The sequence below is a fragment of the Lepus europaeus genome, chromosome 6 (assembly GCF_033115175.1).
Source record: "Lepus europaeus isolate LE1 chromosome 6, mLepTim1.pri, whole genome shotgun sequence".
Lineage (NCBI taxonomy): Eukaryota > Metazoa > Chordata > Mammalia > Lagomorpha > Leporidae > Lepus > Lepus europaeus.
The window spans coordinates 105,231,270-105,250,594 of NC_084832.1; the positions used below are offsets into that span (position 1 = coordinate 105,231,270).

The following is a 19,325-nucleotide window of genomic DNA, read 5'->3' on the forward strand; positions in this document are numbered from 1 at the left end:
TTAAAAACAAACAAACAAAATAAAAACACAAGGGGCTAGCACTGTGGCATAGTGGGCTAAGCCTTGCCTGCAGCGCCGGCATCCCAGATGGGCGCAGGTTCATGTCCTGGCTGCTCCTCTTCTGATCCAGTTCTCTGCTATGGCCTGGGAAAGCAGTGGAAGACAGCCCAAGTGCTTGGGCCCCTGCACCCACGTGGGAGATCCAAATGAAGCTCCTGGCTTCAGATCAGCTCAGCTCCGGCTGTTGTGGCCATTTGGAGAGTGAACCAGCAGACGCAAGACTTTTCTGTCTGTCTCTCCCTCTGTCTGTAATTCTGCCTTTCAAATAAATAAATAAAATCTTTAAAAAAAAATTCTAACCACCAATTTGCTTTCCCTCCAAAAATTATAAAGCCTGATATTCTCACTATATAGGAAGGCCATTTTTATTTCTGAAATTTGTTTAAAAACTTAATGTCAAAGACTTTTTATATGAATTGGTTAAAAAGCAACAACGGAAACATCTTCTGCAGAATGGAAATTATCTGTTGGAGCTAAGCAGATACATAAGGCCATTTGCAAATGAGTAATAAGAATAATTACAACAAAGACAGTGGTTATAGAATCAATAGTTCATGAAGTAGTCCTTATTTTGTGCTCTATGTATGTCAGGCATTTTATATATATAACCCTTCCAATTGGGCATTATTGGCTCTGTTTTACAACTGAGAAAAACTGAAGTCCTTCTCCAGGGGTCATCTGAAGATTGCCCACTTCTTGCTCCTGATTATACTCAGGGCTTCATTCCCCAGGGAGGCCACAGAGGGTCTGCTCTGGACTTAGAGGGTCAGACTGGCTGTTTCTAGGCAGGTCCTTTTGACTCCTCTAAACACAGGAAGACACAGTTACTCCCCAGAGGCTCCTGCCTTCCCACAGACACATCTGTTCAATATGCCAGCTCACAAATATGTGACACAGTGAGCATTTAAAAAACAACACAATCACTCCCACCATGTTCTGCATGGAGGCTCAGCATAAGAAGTGCAGCAGACTTGCTGGGCAGGAGGCAGAGCCTTTCTTCAGAACAAAGAATGTGAGTGTTAGACATTCATGATGACTGATGATTAACTGTTGCCTTTTAAATGCAGAATAGAAGCAGTGTGAACTGAAGTGAGGAAAAAGTTTGGTCAATGTTTTACCCCAAGGAGGAAATTATCTTTTTAAATTTTAATTGTTTTATTTTACATTTTTACTTATTTTCATTTTTACTTTTATGTGTGATTTTTATATGTATATATATATATATATAGAGAGAGAGAGAGAGAGAGAGGACAGAGACAGAGACAGAGAGAGACAGAGAGAGTCAAAGAAGGATCTTCAATCTGCTGGTTCACTACGCATGAGCTTTCAACAGCTAGGGCTGGCCTAGGCCAAAACCAGAAGAAGCTAGGAACTCAACCCAGATCTTCCACATGAGATTCGGGGACCTTAGCACTTGAGCCATCATCTGCTGCCTCCCAGGGCACACATTAGCTATAAGTCAAAATTGAAAGTGGTGCCAGAATTCAAACCCTCCTATATGGGATGTAGGGCTATCAAGGGCATCTTAATGGCTGTGCCAAATGCCTACCACTTAACTGTTTTATATCAGAAAAACACCATGGTGGCAGATATTTCTCTTCAACCTTTCACTGTTATGTAGGCTTAATTTACCTGTATATGAAAAAAGAAATGCCTCTAACAGTGGCTTCCTTCCATGGGCTCCCTCCAACCAATTATACATACCAGTTCCCAACTCCAGGTTCAATGACACCATGCTGGTATCATGATCAACTATGATAGGAATATTCACACCACACAAATCAACAAGCACCACAAATCAGGGTTTTTTCCTCTCTGCAGAACAGGTGTTAAACATTTACCATCATACCACTTCCAGTAGAGCAGGGTTTATGGGGCAACTTATTCCAAGGTCCTGAATTTACATCCTTGAACTTGAATGGCTCAGGAGGCCACCCAGGCTCTTTTGAGGCTTCCTGACTTGCTATCTTGCTTTATGGCTATTGTGCTGGGAAGACTTAACTAAGTGCCTTTTAGAACAATTCAAGGTGACCCAGGCATCCATCAGTATGATTCCAGTGGGGAAACAAGAAAACCAGAGGGGCCGGCGCTGTGGCATAGCCAGTAAAGCTGCTGCCTGCAGTGCCAGCATCCCATATGGGCGCCGGTTCGAGTCCTGACTGCTCCTCTTCCAATCCAGCTCTCTGCTATGGCCTGGGAAAGCAGTGGAAAATGGCCCAAGTCCTTGGGCCCCTGCACCGTGTTGGGGACCTGGAAAAAGCTCCTGGCTCCTGGCTTTGGATCAGCATAGCGCTGGTTGTTGTGGCCATCTGGGGAGTGAACCAGTAGATGGAAGATCTCAGTCTCTCTGCCTCTCTGTAACTCTGCCTTTCAAATAAATAAATAAATAAATAAATAAGGAATGAAGGAAGGAAGGAACGAAGGAACGAAGGAAGAAAGGAAGGAAGGAAGAAAACTGGAGAGTATAAGACATGTTCTTATAATGTGTCAGCCAGATAAAATACAGGATGCCCATAAATATATTTTTACCATAAGCATGAGCGCCCTCAAAAAGCCCATGGAAATATGAATGGATTTAAAAATTTCTGTATCCAAATAGACTATCTTTTTATTCTATTTTTCCAGGGACTTTTTGAATTCTGCTTGTATGTCACATGTAATATCCTATTAATACTTAATTGATGTCCAGTATTTTTATTTGGTACATCTGGCAAATCTATACTAGAACATAATCTACTGAAAAAAATACATATATTTTCCATCTCACAGTACAAGCATATTGCAAAGTGTGGGAACCACAGGCTTTGAAATCAGATACCTGAAGTACAAATCCTATTTTTGTCACTAACTTGTATGACCTTGAGCAAGTTACCTAGCCCTATTGTACTTCAGTTCTTTTATCAGTAAGGTAAGCATAATTAGTTCTTATTTCATCTGATTATGAGAACTGAATGAGAGAACATATATAGGAGTAAATGAGCTAAGACATTTAAATCTGCTTGGTACAAGGAAAATAGTGACTTGTATTTTTGTGTAGTTTATACTCCTATAAAATCCTTCCTCTGTGTCTGGCATATAGCAAGTGCTTCAAAAATTACCATTCTTACTACTGTTGGCTCAGAATAGTTTTTAAAATCATATGACAGACAAATTTCAGTAACCAGGTGTAGGTATTTGGTCTAGTGGTTAAAACGAAGCTAGTGTACCTACATCCCACATTGGCACACTTGAGTTCAAATTCTAGATCCACTTCCAATTCTAGCTTCCTGCTAGTGTAAAAATCTAAGAGGCAGCAGGTGATGGTTCAAACAGTTGAGTTCTTGCTGCCCAGGTGGAAGATCTGGATTGAGTTCCTCAACTCCTGGTTTTGGTCCAGCCTCCCTGGCTGCTGTGGGCATTTGGGGAGTCAATCAGTACATGGGAACTGTGTCTGTCTTTCTAAATTTCAAATAAATAAATAAAAATTTTAAAAAATCTTGGCCGGCGCCGTGGCTTAACAGGCTAATCCTCCGCCTTGCGGCGCCGGCACACCGGGTTCTAGTCCCGGTTGGGGCGCTGGATTCTATCCCGGTTGCCCCTCTTCCAGGCCAGCTCTCTGCTATGGCCCAGGAGTGCAGTGGAGGATGGCCCAAGTCCTTGGGCCCTGCACCCGCATGGGAGACCAGGAGAAGCACCTGGCTCCTGGCTTCGGATCAGCACGATGTGCCGGCCGCAGCAGCCATTGGAGGGTGAACCAACGGCAAAAAGGAAGACCTTTCTCTCTGTCTCTGTCTCTCTCACTATCCACTCTGCCTGTCAAAACAAAACAAAACAAAACAAAACACAAAAACTTAGTATAACCATATCAAATCAAATACCACACACTATAGGTATGATACTAACATTAGTCACATAATTTAGGTTTGTTAAGGGTAAATAGCTTTTATGAAGGAGCCTAGGTACCTAATCATCACTTAAACAACATTTTTAAGGGAAAAATTATTGAGGCCCAAATAAATGAGCACAACTTTCTCCAAACTAGAGAAGATTTAGGAGCCGGCACTGCGGCATAGCGGGTAAAGCTGCCACCTGCAGTGGCAGCATCCCGTATGGGCGCCAATTCGAGTCCTGGCTGCTCTACTTCCGATACAGCTCTCTGCTATGGCCTAGGAAAGCAGTAGAAGATGGCCCAAGTCCTTAGACCCTTGCACCCACATGGGTGACCTGGAAGAAGCTCCTGGCTTTGGATTGCCACAGTTTCAGCTGTTGTGGCCCATTGGGGAATGAACCAGCGGATGGAAGACCTCTCTCTCTCTGCCTCTCCTTCTCTCTCCATGTAACTCTGGCTTTCAAATAAAATAAATTATTCTAAAAAAAAAAAAAAAAAAAAGTTGGAGATTTTATAATGACATGTTAGCCAGATTAAACTTTTTCTACCTTTTCTACCAAAATCTGCAATACAACTGGATTGAATATATTTTCTTCAAAAGCATACAGAATCTGAGCTCCAAGCATGTGCCACCACCATCTCCAGGAGCTGAAAAGCAGCATGGGATAACCAGGAGGCAGGCAGGAGGCTAGCCTGAGTGCCTGGCATCCCCTGGCCAGTGGTGTTGAAAAAGAGGCTGTGGTAGGGTTGGGGGCGGGGAGGAAACAAGAACCTGGTTAAACAGATTTCTCCATAAGTCTGAGCTGTTAAACCCTGCAAGCACAGGGCTTTAAAAAAATGAAAAAATGAAGGCTTAAGGAACTAGAAACTTGCCTTCAATAAGTGGATGGAGTCAAAAGCCCCAAGCTACTACAGTATTCAACTAGACACACATTGCAGCATGTATGCTCTGTGCAGTCCATAACACATTTGATGACACTGAAAACAAAGTGGCTACAGATGGAGGAAGTGGTTGTAGAGTGTGCTTAGCATCAGAACTGCAATTTTAGGAGCAGGACTTTGTGTTGGATTTAACATAAATGACAATGCATTGGAAATGAAATGAAAAAGCTTGAATTAACAAATGTTGATGCAGTTCAATGTGATATGTGATATGTACAATTTATCTAACAAAATATCTAAGTCATTTGATACAGCAATTACGAATCCTCCCTTTGGCACCAAAAAGAATAAAGGGTCAGATATGGCTTTTCTGAAGACTGCTTTGGAAAAGGCAAGAATAGCAATATACTCCTTAAACCAAACCTCAGCTACAGAACATGTTAGAAAGAAAGCTTAAAAATGGAAAATCAGTATAGATATAATTACAGAGCTTTCATATGACCTGTCAGCATCCTACAAACTTTTACAAAAAGCAACCAGTGGGCCGGCGCCGTGGCTCAACAGGCTAATCCTCCGCCTAGCAGCGCTGGCACACCAGGTTCTAGTCCTGGTTGGGGCGCCAGATTCTGTCCCAGTTGCCCCTCCTCCGGGCCAGCTCTCTGCTGTGGCCAGGGAGTGCAGTTGAGGATGGCCCAAGTGCTTGGGCCCTGCACCTGATGGGAGACCAGGAGAAGCACCTGGCTCCTGCCTTCGGATCAGCGCGGTACACCAGCCGCAGCGCACCGGCTGCGGCAGCCATTGGAGGGTGAACCAACAGCAAAGGAAGACCTTTCTCTCTGTCTCTCTCACTGTCCACTCTGCCTGTCAAAAAAAAAAAAAAAAAAAAGCAACCAGCGGACACTGATGGGGCCCTAATTTGATTTTCTTTTTAAAAGTCTCCAAAGACATAGCAATTTAAAACCTAATCAAGATAATAAAAAATGTTATTTTTAAAAAAACCATACAGAATCCATTCTGCTTAAATTATTTCCATTAGATAATTTTGAATAATTGCAAAGGAACCTTAAAGCTTCCTTCCAATTAAGACTTCTGGTGTCACAGGCACACAGGTCTGGAATCTTCCCTAATGTTCTATTCCCTTTCCCCCTCTCTTATAAAATACGTGTAAATCTTCCTCCATAGGATTTCCATCTCTGGGCTTTTTGATCTGTTTCTCAACTGGGTTCAGTACTTTCTTGCATTTTCTTTTTGCTTGGTTATGCTACCAATCAGATCATGATTTTTTTTTTTTTTTAACAGAAAAGGGTTTTCAAAATAGTCTCTTATAACTTCACAAAATAGACTATAATAGTCAATGAGAAATTCTGGGTATGCAGATTTAAGAAATAACTTGTTCTTCTATCATCTTTACTGCTTTGACCTTCATTTATACAAATAAATATCAGAAATATTTAAAATATCAGAAATAAAATATCAGAAATAAACAGGGCCAGCATCCTTGGCATGATTTCAGATAGCCAGGAAGGCTCCTATCCCTCCAACTTTCCTCAAAACGACAGTGTTACTCTTTGAAATTTGAGATCCCCACTAAAATGTAAACAAGTCTTGGCCTGTGGTGCCACAGGTCAAGCCTGCATCCACACGAATGCCCCACCTCTGCTTCTGAATCAGTTTCCTATTAAAGTACCCGGGAGGCAGCAGATGACAGTGTAAGTACATGGATTCCTGCCAACCATGTGGGAGACCAGGACTAAATTCTAGGACCTCAGGGACTGGCATTGTCGCATAGTGAGTAAAGCCACTGCCTGCAGTGCTGGCATCCCATAGGGGTGTCGGTTCAAGTCCTGGCTGCTCCACATCTGATCCAGCTCCCTGCTAATGGCCAGGGGAAGTAATGGAAGATGGTCCAAGGACTTGGAACCCTGTACACACATAGGAGACCTGGAAGAAGCTCCTGGTTTTGAATTGGCCCAGCTCTAGCCATTGTTGCCATTTGGGGAGTGAACCAGTGGATGGAAGATCTTTGTCCTCTCTCTCTCTGTAACTCTTACAGATAAATAAATAAATCTTTAAAAAAAAACTTGGGCCTGGCCCCAGCTCTAGCTGTTGTAGTATTTGGAGAGTGAACCAGAGGATAGAAAATACAATCTCTCTTTCTGCCTCTCTCTCTCTCTCTCTCTCTCACACACACACACACACTCACACCTCTTTCTCCCTATTTTTCTGCCTTTCAAATAAATATTTTAAAATGTAAATAAATCTTAAAGAGCAAACATTTTGATATTTTTATCAGTAGTAATATCCATAATCTATAATCTTAATGAAAACAAGAATAAAAAGATGCCAAAACCTGGGGGCTGGCGCTGTGGCATAGCGGGTTAACACCCTGGCCTGAAGTGCCGGCATCCCATATGGGTGCCAGTTTGACACCCGGCTGCTCCACTTCCGATCCAGCTCTCCGCTGTGGCCTGGGAAAGCAGTAGAAGATGGCCCAAGTCCTTGGGCCCCTGCACCCGCGTGGGAGACCTGGAGGAAGCTCCTGGCTCCTGGCTTCAGATTGGCACAGCTCCGGCCATTGTGTCCAATTGGGGAGTGAACCATCGATGGAAGATCTCTCTCTCTCTCTCTGCCTCTCCTCTCTCTGTGTAACTCTGACTTTCAAATAAACAAATAAATCTTAAAAAAAAAAAAATGCCAAAACCCAAAGATAATGAGGTCAGTATCTGCGAGAATGAAGATGGGGTATAATTATAGGAAGGGGAGGGTGAATGATGAAAGATTGCAGTTGAAGAAGATACACTTCACCACCTTGAGTCTGGAGCAGGAAATAGCAACCCACTGGAATAAATTCCTACCCAGAAGGATACAGTGGGAAGGAGCCTGCACTTTTACCCCACTGAAGGTTTATGTTGACCATGAGCTGCAGTCCTTCCAGAATGTTTTTAGGTCATATTTGCACCTCTTTGGAAGTGATGACCCCCCAGGATGTATAAAGGACACTATCCAATACTTCTCATCCCAACTGCCACTCAGTGAAGCTCTGTGGAAACAGGATGCTGTGGGTTTAAACTCCAGCCTATAATGCCAGCATCCCATATGGGTGCTGGTTCGAGTCCTGGCTGCTTCACTTCTGATCCAGCTCTCTGCTATGGCCTGGGAAAGCAGTGGAAGATGGTGCAAGTCCTTGGGCCCCTGCACTCATGTGGGAGACACAAAGAAGCTCCTAGCTCCTGGCTACGGATTGGCTCAGCTCGGCCTCTGTGGCCATCTGGGGAGTGGATCAGCGGATGGAAGACTCTCTCTCTCTCTGCCTCTACATTTCTGTAACTCTACCTTTCAAATAAATTAATAAATTTTTGAAAAAAATAAAAAAGAGGCTACTACAAAAATCTAAATTAAGCATTAGTGGTGGCTTAGACCAGAACAGTAATAATGTGTAGAAGGAGAAAAGCAGATGGACATTGAAAAATATTTTGGAGATTGAGCCAAAAAGACTGATGATGTCTGATGGGGTTAGACAATGAGATGATTCCTAGGTCTAAGAGTCTAAGAGCAGGAAAGAAAAAGTTTGAAAAGCTGGATATAAGTAACTCTATCTTGGCCAAGTTAAATTCTTAAGACACCCAAGCAAACACACGAGTTGACTACTGAATTTATAAGTTTGGGGAAATGTCAACTCAGATCCTTTGCCTACTTTCATCATTCCATAAACACACACTAAGGTTGTATTGTGGGTCAGAATGTTCTGTGTTAAGAATCAGTATACAGGCTGGCGCCACGGCTCACTAGGCTAATCCTCCACCTGCGGCGCCGGCACACCAGGTTCTAGTCCCGGTCGGGGTGCCGGTTCTGTCCCGGTTGCTCCTCTTCCAGTCCAGCTCTCTGCTGTGGCTCAGGAGTGCAGTGGAGGATGGCCCAGGTCCTTGGGCCCTGCACCGGCATGAGAGACCAGGAGGAGGCACCTGCCTCCTGGCTTCGGATTGGTGCAGTGCGCTGGCCGCAACACAACGGCTGTAGTGGTCACTTGGGGGGTGAACCAATGGAAAAAGGAAGACTTTCCCTCTGTCTCTCTCTCTCACTGTCTAACTCTGCCTGTCAAAAAAAAAAAAAATAATAATAATAATAATCAGTATACAATGGCAAATAAAACTAATCAGTTGTGGGGGGGTGGAGAGAAAAGTAATAAGCTAATAACACACAGATACAGTAAGTTGTAATAAGTTCTATGAAAATACAGTGGGCTATTATAAGAAAGCATGATAGGAGACCCCTCACTGGGTTGGGTGGTCAAAGAAGCAGGGGAAGCAGCAGAAGCAGAGAAAAGGGGAGCATGCTCATCTCTGGTAGATTTTTAGGACTCCTGTGGCTGACAGATGACTAAAGAGTCTAGCTGCCAAGTTGCAGTGAATCCCCATCCACCTTCTAGGACCTGAACACTATTTCAAGCTCCTTGAGGCCTGGACTTAGAATCTGTTGTCCTTGAGACAACTCAGAATTATATGCAGCCAAAAGAACCTAATATCAGGACCGGTGCTGGGGCATAGTGGGTAAAGTCACCACCTGCAGTGCCAGCATCCCAGATGGGCACTGGTTCAAGTCCCAGCTGCTCCTCTTCTGATCCAGCTCTCTGCTATGGCCTTGGAAAGTAGTGGAAGATGATCCAGGTGCTTAGGTTCCTGTACCCACATGGGAGACCCAGAAGAAGCTCCTAGATCCTGATTGGCTCAGCTCCAGCTGTCACAGCCATTTGGGGAGTGAATCAGTGGATGAAAGACCTTTCTCTTTGTCTATATTTCTTTCTGTCAGCAACTCTGCCTCTCCAATAAATAAATAAAATTTTTTAAAAAGAACCTAATATCACATGGGAAGCAGGGAGAGAGAATGAGGGGTAGGTAGGGATAGAAGGGACTCTAATTCTGCACCACAGCTAGTACCCCCTACCTTCTCCGCATGCCATATTATGTCCTCTTAGGCCATTTTAGTGGGAGGAAAGCATACCTTAGTTTCTGCTTAGGGGAAGTAAGCCACAAAGGAAAGGAGAAAAGTCTGATTCTCTCACCTACAGGTCCCTGCTTGATGGAGTTAGGGGTGCCAACCAGATGCAATCTGAAAACTCCACTCCCTCCTGCAGAGACTGGAGAGCTCACCATGATATTGACAGGTGCTCTACTCCTTACTGGGTTTTTTCCTGTTCCATTCTGAGACTAAACCAAGACCTAGGTGCTGCCTTGCCTTAGAGGAGAGTTGCCTGACTGAGCCTGAGACAAACCTGTTTTCTTTTCTTTGCTCTTGTTTTCTGGAAGCTGAATTCTCTGAGGGGCTTCCTAGAAAGGAAGAGGGTGAACAAAGGACTTCTAAACCAGGAAAGTGAGTGTGCCCTTGGCCCCATGCAAAAGGGACGCCTGGACAAACACCAAGAATCTTTTGGGGATGATGAAAATGTTCTGGAACTGGATGATGGTGTTGGTGATGTAATCCTGTATACTTCACAAAAATCACTGGAAGGGTACACTTAGAGTGAGTGAATTTTATGGCATATAAATAACACCTCAATTTAAAACTGTAAAAAAGGAGGCCTGGGACCCTGGCCTCACTAACTTGCTGTGCTCCAGGTTAGTGACAGGAGGTAATGGAGAAAGCACAGCAGCTCGGAGGCTGATCCTACGCAGTTTCCCAGCTGAGACACCTCCCCAAGAGAAGTCATAGCTGCAGATCCACCGTTTACAAGGACTCGCCCCAGCTCAGATCACAGTTACTTCTCCACTATAATCAGAAGGGATCCAAGAGACTGCCCGGTATGTTTTGTTCTGTGTGAAGAATCCCAGGACCAAGGAAGAGGAAGGGAGTCCCAGGAATGTTTGCCACTGATTGTACCATGAGCTGGGTAGGACACTTGCCCTTATTTAAAGGAAGTATTCTGAGTAGTGGGTAGAATGGCCCCCCTCAAAAGATCCACATTCAAATCCCTGGACCTATGAATCTGATACACCACATAGCAAAAGGGATTCTGCATATATAATTAAGGATATGAACCTAAAAATGGGAAGATGATCCTGCGCTGATCCGAAGGCAGGAGCCGGGTGCTTCTCCTGGTCTCCCATCGGGTGCAGGGCCCAAGCACTTGGGCCATCCTCCACTGCCCTCCCGGGCCACAGCAGAGAGCTGGCCTGGAAGAGGGGCAACAGGGACAGAATCCAGTGCCCCGACCGGGACTAGAACCCGGTGTGCCAGCGCCGCAAGGCGGAGGATTAGCCTATTGAGCTACGGCGGTGCCGGCCCAGGTGGGCCCAATTTCATCACATGAACTCTAAATGCAGAGGACTTTGTCTGGCTAGTGGCAGAGGGGTGCAGCAAAAGAAGTCTGAGGGTCCAAGCACAAGGAGGAGTTGACAAGCTGTGCTGGCTCTGAGATGTTGCAGCCTGTGTATGAGGAGAGGGGAGAGGCCTCCAAGAGTGATGGGTGGCCCCCAACTAATCATCATCAAGGAAATAGGACTGTCTTAAAACCACAAGGCAGGGGTTCTGCCAACAACCCGAATGTGCTTGGAAGGGGAAATCATCCCCAGAGCCTCTAAAAAGGGTCACAATACTGTCAACATCTTGATTTCAGTACTGTGACACATTCAGCAGAGAATCCAGCCAAGCCCACCCAGACTTCTGCCTACAGAACTGTGAGATCAGTGTTATCTTAAGCCACTACTTGTGTGTTTAATTCATTACAGCAGAAAACAAAAATGAATTCAATGCAGCACTTTTTATACAGTTGACTGTGAGGACTAAAATTCGTAACAGCCATTCTACCACTCTCCCACCAGCATCTAGGATAGTATTAGAAGTCCTGGAAGGTTTAATAAAGAATATACCAGCACTGCAGTGTAGTGGATAAAGTGCCGGCATCCCATATGGGCACCAGTTCAAGTCCTGGCTGCTCCACTTGCAATCCAGTTCTCTGGAATGGCCTGGTAGAAGTGGTAGAAGATGGCCGAAGTCCTTGGGCCCCTGCACCCTCGTGGGAGACCTGGAAAAAGCTCTTGGCTCCTGGCTTCAGACTGGCACAGCTCCAGCTGTTGCAGCCAATTGGGGAGTGAACCAGTGGATGGAAGACCTCTCTCTCTCTGCCTCTCCTTCTCTTTCTGTGTAACTCTGCCTTTCAAATAAATAAATAAACCTTAAAAAACAAACAAAAAAAGAATACAGTGCTTTCAACTTCATCTTATATGCTAGACTTGGGCTAAGAAACCTAGATTTCAATTCTCAAGATAAGCACTGACCAAGTCAAGATTCTGGTCTTATTTTTATATCCGCATAAGGACCCTAAATAAATCAGTCTTTCTGAATGTTCCCATGTCTGCAATATGCATGAGTCAGCCAAGATTTCTGAGCCTGTTACAATTCCATGAATTGAAACTGAAAGGTAGACCTTGTTATATGGAATGAGCAACATACATTTACTTAGTTGGTCACCCAGCACTTTGATTTATCAGAGAGCTCATCCTGAGAGTATACTCTGAAGTTGTCTAGGACTGCAGGACCCAGTACTGGAAGTCTGGTATCCAGGTTCAGTACTTTAGGTCCCAAAGGATGAAGCACAAGTTAGATCTGATTTTGTACTAACATGTGTTCTTCTTAGACAAATTACGCAATTATATATTCAGGTATCACTGAAAATATGGTGGAGGGTGGGTATTTGCAATGGTAATTAAGATGCTCTTGGGACATCCACATCTTACGTTGGAGTACTTGGGATCGAGTTCCAGGTCCTCTGCTAATTCTAGCTTCCAGCTAATGCACACCTCCAGAGGCAGCAGATGATGGCTCAAATGATGTGGGTCCCTGCCACCCACATGGGGGACCTAAGCTGTATTTCTAGTTCCCAGCTGTTGTGTGCATTTGGAGAGTGAACCAGAATATTTTTTTAAACTCATCTTTTTTTTTTTTTTTTTTAAGATTTATTTATTTGAAAGGTAGAGATACAGAGAGGCAAAGGTAAAGAGAGGTCTTCCATCTGATGGTTCACTCCCCAGATGGCCACAATGGCTGGAGCCGCGCTGATCCAAAGCCAGGAGCCAGGAGCTTCCTCTAGGTCTCCCAAGTGGGTTCAAAGACCCAAGGACTAGAGCCATCTTCCAGTGCTTTTCCAGGCCATAGCAGAGAGCTGGATCAGAAGTGGAGTAGCCAGGACTTGAACTGATGACCATATGGGATATTGGCACTGCAGGCGGCGGCTTTATCTCCTATGCCACAGCGCCAGCACAGTGAACCAGAAGATTGGAACTCTCTACATGTCCCTGCTTCTCAAATAACAAACAAATAAGTGATTAGAAAGAGAGAAAGAAAATATGGTTGGACAGGTGTTTACTTATTTTACCAGGTTACTATATATTTTAGTGCCATTCATTTGCAGGTGTTTGATAAGTTAATATGTTACTGTTATCATTTCTTATTTTAATCCTCTCGGCATACCAGCAATAGTTGACCAAATCACCTACATCAGCAATTTTCAACCTTCCTTCTTCAGAGACACACGTGACAAATGTGACCACAGGGTACTTTAAAAAGTTTGTGGAGGGGCCAGCGCTGTGATGTAGTAGGCTAAGCCTTTGCCTGTGGTGCCAGCATCCCATTTGGGCGCTGGTTTGTGACCCAGCTGCTCTTCTGATCCAGCTTTCTACTAATGGCCTGGGAAAGCAGTGGAGGATGGCCCAAGTGCTTGGGCCCCTGCACCAGCAAGGGAGACCTGGAAAAAGCTCCGGAATCCTTGCTCCAAATCTCTGTTGTGGCCATTTGGAGAGTGAACCAGAGTATGGAAGACTTCTCTGTCTCTCCTTTCCTCTGTCTGTAACTCTGCCTCTAAAATAAATAAATAAAATATTTTTTTTAAATGTACATCATCTTTTAATTCTATTTTCCACAAACTTTTTTTTTTTTTTTTTTGGACAGGCAGAGTTAGACAGTGAGAGAGAGAGAAACAGAGAGAAAGGTCTTCCTTTTCCATTGGTTCACCCCCCAAATGGCTGCTACGGCCAGTGTGCTGCGCCGATCTGAAGCCAGGAGGCAGGTGCTTCCTCCTGGTCTCCCATGGGGTGCTGGGCCCAAGCACTTGAGCCATCCTCCACTGCACTCCTGGGCCACAGCAGAGAGCTGGACTGCAAGAGGAGCAACCAGGACAGAATCCAGCGCCCCAACCGGGACTAGAACCCGGGGTGCCAACGCCGCAGGTGGAGGATTAGCCTAGTTCCACAAACTTTTTCAAGTACCTTTGTATATCTAGAGTTGTCTGCAACTCTAGGAGCTCGACTCTGACTCTTTAAAAATTTCTTTATTTTATTATTTGAAAGGCAGAGAGAGAGAGAGAGAGAGAGAGAGAGAGAAAGATCTTCCACCTTCTGGTTTACTCCCCAAATGACTGCAACAGCTAGGCAAAGGTGAGGCTGAAGCCAGGAGCCTGGAACTCAATCCAAGAGCCTGGAACTCAATCTGGGTCACTTACATGGGTGGCAGGAACCCAGCTACTTGAGCCACCACCTGCTGCATCACAAGGTATGCGTTAGCAGGAAGCTGAAGTTGAGAGTAGAGTTGGGACTCAAACTTTAGTACACCAATATGGCATGCAGGTATGGCAAGTAGTACCCTAACCACTGTGTCAAATGCTTGCCCCTGGTATTCTATTGTTTTAAAAAAGATTTATTTATTTATTTATTTGAAAGTCAGAGTTACACAGAGAGAGAAGGAGAGGCAGAGAGACAGAGAGCGGTCTTCCATCCACTGGTTCACTCCCCAGTTGGCTGCGATTCAAAGCCAGGGGCCAGGAGCTTCTTCCGGGTCTTCCACGCAGGTGCAGGGGCCCAAGAACTTGGGCCATCTTTTACTGCTTTCTCAGGCCATAGCAGAAGCTGGATCAGAAGTGGAGCAGCTGGGACTCGAACTGGCGCCCATATGGGATGCCAGCACTCAGGCGGCGGCATTACCTGCTACTCCACAGCGCCAGCCCTGGTATCCTATTTATTAGCAAGCAATTATTTGCAATAGTCATCCTCTGTTTTGGGATACAGTAATGTATTCTGACAGGTTGGCTGATAAGCAACCCTCTTGAGGCTAAAGTGCTCAGAGCAGAGAACCAGGAAACAATGATAAGAGAGAGGCCTCCAACTATTCTCCCTCCAGACAACTGTGGGGTAATATAAACCAGCTCTCTATTATGAGTCTACTAACAAGTATTCTTTTTGGAGGTAACTAATCTACTATGATCCGTAAAGCCACTGACATTCTAGCAATGTTTCATACTCTGCACCCAAATTTGAAGATTTAGTTCCCTTCTTAAAGAAAAATAACTCTACAAGTATTTTAAATATGAACAGGCTGAGGCAAGCATTTGTCCTAGAGATTAAGGTGCCTGCATTCCATGCCAGAGTACTTGGGTTCAAATCTCATCTCCACTCCTGATTCCACCATTCTGCAAATGTCTACCCTCGGAGCCAGCAGGTGATGGTTCAAGTAGTTGGGTTCCTGCCACACATGGGAGGCCCAGATTGAGTTTCTGTTTCTAGATTTCAGCATGGTCAAGTCTGGTCATTGTGGGCATTTGGGAACTGAACCAATGGATTGGAGTTCTAGCTATTTATCTATCTCTCTGCAGCCTACAGAAACAGAATAAAGTAGATAAAAATTTTAAAAATAGGGGAGAGCATTTGGTAAAGTGATTAAGAGGTCACCCGGGACACTCCTGTTCCATATGGTAATGCTTGGGTTAAGTTTTGCCTCTGCTTCCAATCCAGCTTCCTGCTAATGAGCCAGCTGGTAATGACTCAAGCAGATGCATCTCTGCCACACACATGGGAGACTCAGACTGAGTTCTCTGGGCTCATCCAAACCCAGCTGTTGCAGGCATAGGAGAGTGATAGAAGAAGATGGAAGATCTCTCTCTGCCTCTGCCTCTCTCTTTGCCTTTCAAATAAGCAAAAAAGAAAAATTTAAAAAGAAAAATAAAGAGGCTATCCAGTACATGGTTGAGTGAGAGCATAGGTTCCAGAACACTAGTTCTCAGCTGGAGATAATTTTGCTTCCTGGGAGATACCAGCAATGTCTGGAGACATCTTTAGTTGTCACTAAAGTTAAAGGGGGATGTTCCTGACAAATAGTAGGTGGAGGTCAGGAAAACTGCTCAGACATTCTACATTGAACGAGACAGCCCCCTACAACAAAGAATTATCTACAAAATGCCAATTATGACAAGACTGAGAAATCGGGCTCTACAGCCAGCTTGCCTGGGTTTCAAATCAGTTACAATCTATGTAGCCTTTCCCAAGTTCCTTACCATGTTTGTGTTTACTGAGTGTCTTCACCAGTAAAATTACAATATCCACCCTATGGATTGGATTTGTTGTTAGCATAAAATAAGTTGAACAATAAAGGAACTAATAAGAACAATATCTTGAATGAAGCAAGTACTCCACAAATGTTAACTTTTGTTACCATTATATGTGTTGAAAAAGACTGAGAAGAAATACAGCAAAATTTTAACTGTGGTTGTCTCCAGGTGGTAGGATGATGCCATTTTTATTTATTAAACCTTTAAACTGCTCTGTAGTTTCCAAATTTTTGAGAACTCTGTTTATATTAATATAATATACAAAAACACATGTGTTTTAAAGAATGCAGAGGAAAGAATTTTGCTTGTGATATAGTGGAAAGAGCACAGAATTAGAAAGAACTAGACTCAGACACAGGCTTTACTTGCTGTTTGTGAATTCAAGCAGGTTAATGTGTCTGAGCTTCAGTTTCCGAAGCAGAAACCAGGGCTAACAGTGCAGATCACACAAGGTTGCTATGAGGATTAAACATGACAGATACCTGTGCCCAGCAGAGTTGGCAGGATGAAAGGCTTCAGGAGATGACTGCTTTAAAGGATAAGACAAGAGAAAACGACTCTAAAACAGGCAACACATATTCATTATGCTTTTTAAACATTCTCTTGGAGAGGACAACTCCCATTTCCTTCCACTTTTTGCCTTGGCTCATGCAGGAGAAACTGCATCCCAAATCTGGTTCCTTTCTCTATTGCCTCCTACTCCTACATATACACTCTCGGAAGGGATTTGAACATTCTACTGGCAGAGCCTGACTCATTGGGCAGGGTGCACCAGCAGGCCAGTTACTGTGTGTGAAAGGCAGCACTCAGCCATCACTTTCTCATATCTTTTCCCCTGTGCTCACTGTACCCCTTCTTATGTCCTTGTGTCCTCTATCCTAGCACCCAAGTTGAAAATATACTAGGCAAGCACTCTCTCCTCAAGAGGAAGCCTCTCCACTTTTTCTCTCTCTATTGTTTTATTGTCTCCTGTTTAGCTGGTTGAATATATTATCCCTTTTTTTTATTAAAGCTTTATTTATTATTTGAAAGGCAGAGTTACAGAGAAGGAGAGACACAGAGGAAGACACACACAACACACAGAGATCTTCCATCCGCTGATTCACTCCCCAAATGGCTGTGATGGCAAGAGCTGGGCCAGGCTGAAGCCGTGAGCCAGGTGCTTCATCTAGGTCTCCCACTTGGGTGCAGGGGTCTAATTACTTGGGCCATCTTCTGCTGCTTTCCCAGTCACATTAGCAGGGAGCTAGCTCAGAAATGGAATAGCTGAGTACATTGTCCTTTTTCAGATTGGAGAGGGTTGAGTAGGAAGCCCAAGTAGGCTTCCAGATCTCCCCTGTACACTGGTCCCGCCTGCCCAAGAAGCCCTGAGTGCATGGTAGGTGTGCAGCACTTGGCTGGCCAGTGTGCACTTACAGTACAGCTTTTATTTCTCCCATTCAGCTCCACTAACAGATAACATTGGGGAAAGGAGGATGGGTGGTAGGATCCAAGGACCCACACCTTATCTACAACCACCAATCTTCCTCTACTTAATGACTTAGATTAAAAAATAATAGCATGGATTATGTTTGTATATACGCCTAGTCAGCTTGCTGATTTCAATTCAAATCCTAAGCAAGCTGTCAAAATGCCCTGAGAGAATCTTTTGCATTTAGGTCCTAACTGCTATGGTTTCGGTAAAGCAGTCTGATATGATCCCAGGTTTGGGGCAGGCATTTGGCCTCGTGGTTTTTTTTGTTGTTGTTGTTGTTGTTTTGTTTTTTTTGACAGGCAGAGTGGACAGTGAGAGAGAGAGACAGAGAGAAAGGTCTTCCTTTGCCTTTGGTTCACCCTCCAATGGCCGCCGCGGCTGGCGTGCTACGGCCGGCGCACCACGCTGATCCGATGGCAGGAGCCAGGTGCTTCTCCTGGTCTCCCATGGGGTGCAGGGCCCAAGCACTTGGGTCATCCTCCACTGCACTCCCTGGCCATAGCAGAGAGCTGGCCTGGAAGAGGGGTGACCGGGACTAGAACCTGGTGTGCCGGCGCCGCAAGGCAGAGGATTAGCTCAGTGAGCCACGGCACCGGCCTTGGCCTAGTGGTTAAGATGCCTGTGTCCCATGTCTGATTACCTGGGATCAATACCCAGTTCTACTCCCAATTCCAGCTTCCTGCTAATGAAAACCCTAAGAGGCAGTGGTGATGCCTCAAGCTGTTGGGTTCCTGTCACAAAGACCTAGGTTGAGTTCCTGGCTCCTAGGTTCAGCCTGGCCCAGACCTGGCTGCTATGGGGCATTTGGGGGAATGAACAAGCAGGTGGGAGCACTCATTGTCTCTTTCTCTCTCGTGTGTGCTCGCTTTCAAATTAATTGTCTCTAGAATTCCCTAGGGAGGAGTCCTGTGGTGTAGTGAGCTCTCTGTGCAAAGTTCTGGGAACTAGGAGCCAGAATGGATAGAAGACTGCTTGTGGCAGCAGGCGGTCTTCTCAAAACATTCTCTCAACCCAAGGTGAACTGTTTCAGTGTTGGAAAATGGTGCCAGGCAAGACATATTTGGCAGCTGAGGTTGTTAGGGATACCTCTATCTAGACAGAAATAAAAAATATCAGGGGAACTTCTAAATACAAATTCTAAATACAAATGTCAGGGGGATTAGTGATCCCCGGGAAAGAATTTACGGAAACTTCCTAAACTCCAGTTTGCTGCTGCTTCAAGGCCAGACTAACTAACATTTATAAACTTTAAGAATAATTTTGGGGCCGGTGCTGTGGCACAGCAGGTTAAAGCCCTGGCCTGAAGCGCCGGCATCCCATATGGGCGTCAGTTTGAGTCCTGGCTGCTCCACTTCCAATCCAGCTCTCTGCTATGGCCTGGGAAAGCAGAAGATGGCCCAAGTCCTTGGGCCCCTGCACCCGCATGGGAGACCCGGAGGAAGCTCCTGGCTCCTGGCTTCAGATCAGCACAGCTCCAGCCGTTGCAGCCATCTGGGGAGTGAACCATTGGATGGAAGACCTCTCTCTCTGCCTCTCCTCTCTTTGGAAACTCAGACTTTCAAATAAATAAATAAATCTTAAAAAAAAAAAGAAAAAAGAATAATTTTAACTGATGTCAAACAAATCTGCTCTTACCACACATTAGCCTTTTCATTGTCCTCCCTATAAACAAA

General features: G+C 44.7%; 1 protein-coding gene and 1 pseudogene across 6 annotated transcripts in view; one reads left to right on the forward strand and one right to left on the reverse strand.

Annotated features, from left to right (window-relative positions):
* Window positions 1–19,325, reverse strand: part of GPR19 (G protein-coupled receptor 19) — a 38,547-nt gene that overhangs the window by 9,379 nt on the left and 9,843 nt on the right. The gene's annotated exons all lie outside the window — the stretch shown is intronic.
* On the forward strand, window positions 4,766–10,326 carry LOC133762191 (rRNA N6-adenosine-methyltransferase METTL5-like; annotated as a pseudogene).